Below are 8869 nucleotides of genomic sequence, written 5' to 3'. Positions count from 1 at the left end.
GTGGGTACAATTTAACATTCCCCCTTTTGATAAATTTTTTTTTTTCTTAGAATAACATCACATATCAACCTTACTCCCTCCTAGCTGGAGTTTAACTGGATCTTAGGTAAGAAATGTGTTTCACATCTCATGAACCAGTCTTCATCTTGAGACTAGTTCAGTTAAACAGTTGTCTTAATTTAAGAGGTGGTCCTACAGTTGGACTCTCATTGAGCAAGCAAGTAATTAATAGAGGCATTTCCAGTGGAAAGAAAAGAAAAACACAGGTTAATAGAGCAAATTATAAACCCAGTGTCTGAGTCCTACTTTCTATCCATAAGACCAAGTCTAGATGTCAGGCTCAAAGCATCTTCAGATGGAGTAAGGCAGGCAGTGCAGTCTGACAGATTTTCCTGGTTCACTTGGAATATCTCTGGTGATTTTTCTGAGTGGCCAACAAGTATGATGATTGTCTAAATATGACTGTTGTGGCAATTTTTCTGAAGTTGACCTCAAATTTTCTAGCTTCAGTCTAAAGTTCTCACTGATTCTAAGTCAGAAGAACAGAAGAAAATGGGAAATCTTAGTTTGGAGAATCATAGCCAGATATTGGAGGAAACCAGAATAATTCAGAATCCAGCCCAATTTTATAGGCAAACAACAAACACTCAGAGACCATCAGAGCTAGAATCTAACATACACAAAATTATGTTACTAAAACAATTTTTCTCTTAGAAATCACTCTCATTTCCACTGAAGATTGCCAAATTAAAACCACTTTGTCTGTAAATAAGTCCAGTCTTAAAAATCTTGTCCTAATTATTTACACAATGCCAGCAAGAATAGGAATTGTCCACATAGATCCTTTCAAATCTGTGTTGCTGCAAGAATTTTGAATTGAGTTTTTAATAGCCCCTTGAGACTAAGAAGCCAAGCCAAATACTTGCCATCAGATTTGCCTGTAATACCTATAGATTTGGGTTACTTCTTTTCTTCTTGAGGTCCCCGAAATATTCTGATGTTCACACCTGCCAGGAAGTGACCTTCCTTATTCACTTGGTAAGGCTCCCTGGAACCCTGTCAGCAGTATCAGGCTGATTTTTCCAAGGGGCTTCATTGGCTGCATAAAATCAACTTTAGTTCCTCAAAGCAGTCTAGTCATCTCTGAGTCTATGTATGTCTCTCTCAAAAATGACATTCCAGTCAAAGCCTTGGTAATATAAGTGATGTTTCCAATGATGTCCTGTTAGGAGAACAAATTCTTATTGAACTCGTGCAAATAACTATAACTGCCTTGGAAGTAAGAGTACTTACTGAGAGTTTCCAAATCCTCTAAATCATGGGTAGCTTAAGAGAAAGTTTCCTTAAATCTGGAAGAGCAAACATTATAGAACTAGTAAATGTTTCAAACAAAAGTCCGTTCACTACTGTGTTACTAATTCTTGTTCTGTTTGAATCCAGTTTCCCACTAGTTCTGGCAACTCCTTACCCAGATTAGTTTTATAACCGTAAGGGTATCAGATACCTGCATGTGTCATAAGTCTTTCCATGAATCTCCTTGAAGCTGAAACACATTTGTAAGAGTTTCAGGGTAAAAACAATAATGGTAAGTGAAAAAAGATTCAAAAATGGCTATGGTTAGAGATCTGATGAGAGTTCATTTTAAGGCAGTTGACAAGGAAATCTGGCTATTTCTGTGACACACACCATTTCAATAATTAGACTTACAAGTGATAATATTATAGCAAAACATATCAAAACTTGAGAAATTTCATGTAATATCTAGAACAATTATATTAGTAGCATTCACTCATATAATCTAAGAAGTTTTATCATTTATCTGACAATGCTTCCCAAATAATTTAACATATCAATAAACAAGACTAATGAGTCAAAGACTTCACTTAAAATATAAATTTTGTGAAGTTTGTCAAAATATCAAAGTTTTAAAGAACATGCCTAAATAAGATTATAGATCAAAACTTAATATTTAATAATGCTTATCTATTTAACCAAGGTAGCAATAAAAGATTCCTTTTATTTTTGCAATAAAAGATTCTAGAGGCAAATATAGAAATTACAAGTTGTTGGCAAAATTTAGCTCTTTTAATATAAGATTCAGTTTTCTTAAGTGGTCAAAGATTTCATAAAGACAAAACAGAAACTTTGTTTTTCTAGGTGATAACATTAAAGGTTAAGAAACTTTGTTTATAATTTCACATTAAGAGTAGACCAATAGTCTAAGAAAACTTTGTCATTTTATCAGAGAAAAACCAAATTCCAATCTTATACCAGTGTACTTTTGACATTAAAACTCATTTTATATAAATTAATTCTAATCTTAGCCACTACTGATCATATATAAAATTACTTTCCAAAGATTTCCTTCTTTTTTTTTTCAAAGATTTCCTTCTTAAGAACTTTCTACAACTTGTTTTTTTCTTTTCTTTCTTTTTTTGACTTCTCTCTCTCTCTCTCTCTCTCTCTCTCTTTTTTTACATTTAGATTTGTCCTGTGTTTTCCCTATTTAAATAGTCTCACTTTTGGACAAAATAATGTTCGTCTTCCTCAACAAAAATGCATTCCTATTCCTCATGCCTTTTGTTTTTTATACCAAAAGCATGTATCCCACTTTCCTTGCATAGAGTTGTTTTCCTTATTATGTTCATTAATCTTAATTACATTTACTAGAATTCTTAACTCTTGGGAACCTCAGTTTCTAGTGGAAACTAAAGTAGTAAGCAATTATGAGCCTGTGGTTCCAGTATTCTTTAGATGAACAATTTACAAATACATTTAGTAATTTTTAGAAATACATGCCTTCTCTATAGTATATGTTTCAACATGGCACAAAATGTTTATTAATAGACCCAAATACCTTTAGTTTCTGTATGACAGAAAGTCAAAGGTAGATAAACCTACGTTAGTAATTAATGTTTCAGTATTTTATCTTATTTGAAAATGATCTAGATATTTAATGACTATCCATCATGTAACTTTGCAAAACTCTAAGGTTTTAAGTTACACAAACAAAAAAAAAAGTAGGGGAAAATACTTGAAGTAGACACAAATATTGGTGACAAATTTTAAAGCTTTTATATCTATTTTAATTCACTTGTTATTAACAGAAAATTTGAGATGCTTATCAGCTATCATCTTTAAATTATCTTTTTTTCAGGGATGCTGGGTGGCTCAGTGGTTGAGCATATGCTTTTGGCTCAGGGCATGATTCTAGAGTCCCGGAATCAAGTCCCACATCGGGCTCCCTGCATGGAGCCTGCTTCACCCTCTGCCTCCATCTCTGCCTCTCTCTCTTTGTGTCTCTCATGAATAAATAAAATCTTTAAAAAAAATTATCTTTCTTGCTGACAAATTCTCTAACAGAGGTAACACGAGCTTATTTGACTTTGAGTAAACATAGGTAGGATACAAGTATATTGAATGTTGACAGTTCTAAAAACAAAAACAAACTTGTTTTAAGTAAACCAACAAACTTCAATTAGTTTTAGGGTTTTGTTTTGTTTTGTTTTGTTTTTTTAAGATTAATCCTAGGTCATGTGAACTGAAAACTTACTAGGGCTAATTCTATTATATTTCTGAGAAGTTAATGCATACAAATGCTTAATTTTCTGTAAGCCAATTAGAACTCTTTTACAAATTACTTTTTTTGGCAATACTATCCAGAGGTGGAAAATACCACAAATCTACAATACAGACACTCTCAAGCAGAAGTCTTATTGTTTTTCAATTTTTTAACCATAAGATGGGTATGATAATACAGAACACATGAGTTTACAACACAACAACTGGATCCAAACTGGGGTTTTTCGGCAGATAGAATAAGTTAAGGACACTTCCTCAGATGGTTAAAGCTCTTCGTTTTAATATTTGTGAGAAAGACATTTCATATTTATATTATCTTTGGTAAGTAAACTTTCTCAGAAGCTGTGGGCTAGATTTTGAGCAGGCATGTTTCTATACTCATTTGAATTTTTAAAAGCCCTCTTTTTCCTTTTCCTTTTTTTTTTTTTTTCTTCCAATTCAGGAATAGGGATAATTTAGATAAGAGTTACCAGAGAGGTTACAAACCTTGACCTAAATAAGGGAGGTTTGGAGATTCTGAAAAGGACAGGTTGAAGTACTTTGAATTGTTTTTGGGGCCATAGGTCTAGTTTTGCAAAGATTTGTAAGATTAAGACAGTTGCTTTGAATCCCTCAAGGAATTGGGTGACAATTTAAATAATATCACAGGTTTATCTACCCATCCAACTACATTATCCTCAACTTCCTTTTTTTTCCATTTGGGTGTATAGTTCTAACTTTAATTTAGGGGAGAAGACCTAAAAGAAACCATCAGGCTTTGAATTTCAGCTTCTAATCTGGCCAACTTTTGACTATAAAGCCACCATGGGTTTAGCATGGTGAGGAGGAGGCTTTGATTTTAATACCTCACTCCTGGCAACTCATTTAAAGGATAAAAAGAAGGTGGAATAAAAGGAAATACTTCTTCAGGAGTTGATGATTTTAAGCTCAATTTTGTCACTATTTCAGAAAGGTTCTTATTAGTTTCTTGCATGCATAGTATGTGGCCAGTGTTTTTTTTTTTTAAAAGCTTCTAAATACCAATCAAAATATGCCTCCCACTCCAGTTGTTGAATTTCTTGATTTTCTTGGCTGGCTTTCTTGAGTTGGGTGGGTAAATCCAAGGTATTTCAAAAGATCCCCGGTTAGGCTATTTGAACATTAGAATCATCCTTAATATAATTTTCTCATTTATTTAGAAGCTTGCAAATATATGATCCATGTGTGTTAAACATGAATCCCCTGGAATGTTGAAAGTGTTATTCATCCTGTTTTTCTGGTTGTAATGGTTTATCTCATTCCTAGTGGGTTTAAATGCTTGGTACTACCTAAGGGGTTTTAGGTGTGGACCAGTGTTCTGATTAAAGTGACCTTGTACCTCCAGGTCTCATCCTGGAGTTGGTTGATGGTATTTGTGTCTCAGTGTTTCTTTCCATTAAGTCGGGCTAAAACGAAAGTGTTCAGAATGATGAGCAAAAGTTTCTTATATGTATCCCTCCATAGAGAAACCAAATTATCTGTATTGTAAATGGGGATCCCTACGAGACCACTACAGGGTGTAAGATTAACCTCTACACTCTCCAATGAGAGGAGCTCCTGTCCCTTGTCTTTGAATTTCTTCAGATTCTCATTTATGCCATTGTAGCATCGAGTATTCAAATTGGCAAAATTCTGAAGAATTTTTAATTTCTGAGATAAAAATTTTGTCCCTTAATAGACTTGCAACCTGTGTTCTACACAGCACGGCACCCCTTTCTGAAGTACGCAGGAAGAAGGGACAAAGGATGGAACAGGAACCTGTGTTAAGTACAAAATGGGGCTCTTTCCTGACTGCAGGAGAAAGAAATAAAGGTTAAGACCTGAAATATGGTTCATATGCAGAATGGCACCTTTTCCTAACTTTGCAGAAGAAAGAAAAATAACAACAATGAATAAAGCTCTGGATCATCTATCAAGTGGGGAGCCCTGGATCTCAGGAAGAACTTACCCAGTCCATTGTACTCAATGTAAAGACACATTTGGGCACAAGAACCAGTACCAAAGCTCTGTTTCCTGGTGGAGTCCAGATGAGAAAGTGGTGTTTGTTTTGGGGTCCCTTTGTGGTTGCCACACTGTCAACTGAAAGAAAGCCAACCTCAAAATAGGTTAGTAAATACTTTATCAGTTGTCTTACTGAGGACCATAGCCTAGGAAGCAGTCTTTCAGATTGCTCTGAAGAACTGCTCCAAAGCTTGTTAGCAACGGGGGGTGGGGGGGGGGGGTTATACATACAAAAAGGAGAAGTGGGGATACATGCTTACAAGCAATTCTCCAAATAGTTCTGTGTCATAAGGTATAATTTGTTACAGTTATAAAAATGAGGGTTTTCTGATTTCCACCTAGACACAAGAAAAACCCTTAGGTCATCTTAATACATTATGATTTTGTCATATCTGATTATTCAAAAGTACTGCCTGCATGCCTCTGCTTAACTGGTTTTCTGGTTCTTCCTGTTTTTATATCTCCTTGTGGTCACTTGAGACACTCACAGAAGGCTGGCATCAGTTACCTACTGCAGTTTTCATGCACATGGGAGTCTAAACTTGGTTTGATGTTTTATTGTTATCCCTCAAGCAGAATATAATACTGCTTTTTTAAAGAGAAGAGAAAATTCTGTTATATATTTTGCTAATTCAACAACAACAACAAAAAACAATGTGTATTGAGCTTTGCAAAGAATTTTTTTTAAACGTGTTTTATGAGATTCAGAGTTAAACATTTGTTGTATCAAGTGCTTTCACAGTGCTTGGCACAAGGGAGGGTCTATAAGCACTAATCTCATTTGATTTCCAGAGGGAAAACTTGAGAATATTTTGCATTCCAATCATGATAAGATGAAAGACTTTGTTTTAAAATAAAATTAGATAAAAATGGAAGGAAGAACAGAGGGAAAGTGAAAAGCTGAATATACTTCTGACAAACCACGTATTGGCACTGAACATCTTTGTGCTTGATTTCATTATAATGAAAATAATAATATTTGGTATTTCATAAAAGTCTTTGAATATGAAAGACATTTACCATGTGATTTGAGGGCCCTTGAAAAAAGGGCACAGGTAAATATTTGCATAGTAGGACCAGCATTTTTTAAATGTGTTTTCTTGGATGAAGGCGATAATAACTTTTAAACTCTTGGCAGTATTTTTCCAGTGAACTCCAAGTTCGACAAAGAGGTTGATTTTCAGATGTTGGGAATTAGAACTTTAAACATGTGAAGGTAAAGAAAATATTTAAATATCATCTAGCTTGGGATCCCTGGGTGGCGCAGCGGTTTAGCGCCTGCCTTTGGCCCAGGGCGCGATCCTGGAGACCCGGGATCGAATCCCACGTCGGGCTCCCGGTGCATGGAGCCTGCTTCTCCCTCTGCCTGTGTCTCTGCTTCTCTCTCTCTCTCTCTCTCTCTCTCTGTGTGTGTGTGTGACTATCGTAAATAAATAAAAATTTTAAAAATAAATAAATAAATAAATAAATAAATAAATAAATAATAAATATCATCTAGCTTGAAATGTTTCTGAGCAAGTTACAAGAAATAGAAAACCAGAGGTCACAGATTCGCTAGAGCAGAATGACTGGGAGGTGGGGCAGGCCGGTGGGCGGCAGGTAGGCGGCAGGTGGGCGGCAGGTGGGCGGCAGCAGGTGGGTCACAGGTGCTGTGCCAGTGTCAGCTTGCGACACGTGTTCCCTCCCAGCCTTTCTGTGACTTTCATGAAGTAACAGCCTTTCCATTTGTCAAAGTGATAGAATCCCATTTACTTTTATTAGATTCCTAAATGCAATGGTTTAGAGATTGTGAGATGTCTTAATGTACAGCGAACCTGAGAAGTCAGTTTTAAGTGCTCTTTGTCTCATGTCAGGGAATCTTAAGAATGTTTGGGATTCTCACAGACCACGTGCTACGATAGCAATACACCTTAGTTTGGTTAAGTGGCAAAACCTGTTTTTAAACTGTGGCAACTGATCATGATCCTTATCCACACTAAATTATGGATTTTTAGATTAGTTACTTTTCTACATCAGGCTCCATTATTGACTTATCCAAATTCAAATTTATTTTTTTCTTTAAAATCATTTTAATAACCTGACAGTGATTCAAAATAAGGAAAGAAGCTTCAAACTGGTTACCTTAAGGGGGATGCTACCATGATTGCCTCACACAAATGTGATCAAAGGCAACAATGACACAGGATTCCGAAGAGCAAGGGGGTAAGAAGGCTTCAGGGCTCACAGATTGAAGATCTTGGTTTCAAGAAGTCTCAGGGGATCAGGAGACAGAAGAGACATGAAATTTAAGGGACCCTCAGAGCACAGGGTTTAGTTGCTGGGTCATGACCACCTTGGCGTATTTCTTGATGGTAATTCAGTGTCGAGAATATTTGTCATCTGGAGAGAGCCCAGCAGGAAGAGCCAAGGAGGTCTGTTGTCCCACCGGGTCAGGCTTCTTCAGTGTAAAGACATCATCTCCATGCTGTTGAGATGATACTGCAGAAACATGACTATACTGAAGCCAGATGTTGTGATTAAGTCCACAGTTCCTTCTGACTCAACTTTTATTTTTTTTTAAAGGTTTTGTTTGTTTGTTTGTTTTCATAATATTTCTCCATATGGAATCACCAAAATCTATTTGTAGGTAAATTTTTTCATGTACTCAACAAATTATTTTTTCTGTGCCTGGATATTTGTCTTTATTTCTTCCTATGTCAGAGTAATACTGAAATAGGACCAGTTGCACTTTAATTCAATATGCATAATATTAAATTACCTAGCAGACACCAAATACCATCTTCCACATTATGGAGTACAGATCTCAAGGATTATAACATACATTTGTGGAAATTATGTACACACAAAAGAACAATTATAGAAGGCTAGAGACTATAACACAATGTGTAAGTTTATATGTATGTTCATTTTATCAAGTTTTATGGTTCTTAAATGTATTACTGTAAATGAATATCTATCAAATCACCCCCAAACTGTTGTTTGTCACTTTTTAGATAATCTATATGGCTTAGCAGCAAGAACTTAGTGGTACACAGTTGTTCCTTATTTATTACGTTTATTTGATCAGAACAGGTTTGAGGCTTGAAATAAAGTATCACTATGTTGAGGTGACAGTAAAAAAAGTTGTACGGTGGGACTGTATTCAAATTTATCATTTATCTGGATTCTTCTATATAAAAAGTCTTTATTTTTTTGTAGATGGTGCCATCCCAGGAAGCCTAGCTTGTGCCATAGAAAAAAAGATAGAAAATCACCTTGGTATATGGAA

At 35.4% G+C, this 8869-nt stretch overlaps 1 pseudogene; it reads right to left on the bottom strand.

Moving 5' to 3' along the window:
* Positions 1-7897: 7897 nt before the first annotated feature.
* LOC140636306 (H/ACA ribonucleoprotein complex subunit 3 pseudogene) lies at positions 7898-8091 on the bottom strand (annotated as a pseudogene).
* Positions 8092-8869: the final 778 nt, after the last annotated feature.

This window comes from Canis lupus, chromosome 7, assembly GCF_048164855.1.
Source record: "Canis lupus baileyi chromosome 7, mCanLup2.hap1, whole genome shotgun sequence".
NCBI lineage: Eukaryota > Metazoa > Chordata > Mammalia > Carnivora > Canidae > Canis > Canis lupus.
This window is presented reverse-complemented; position numbering and strand designations above follow the sequence as displayed.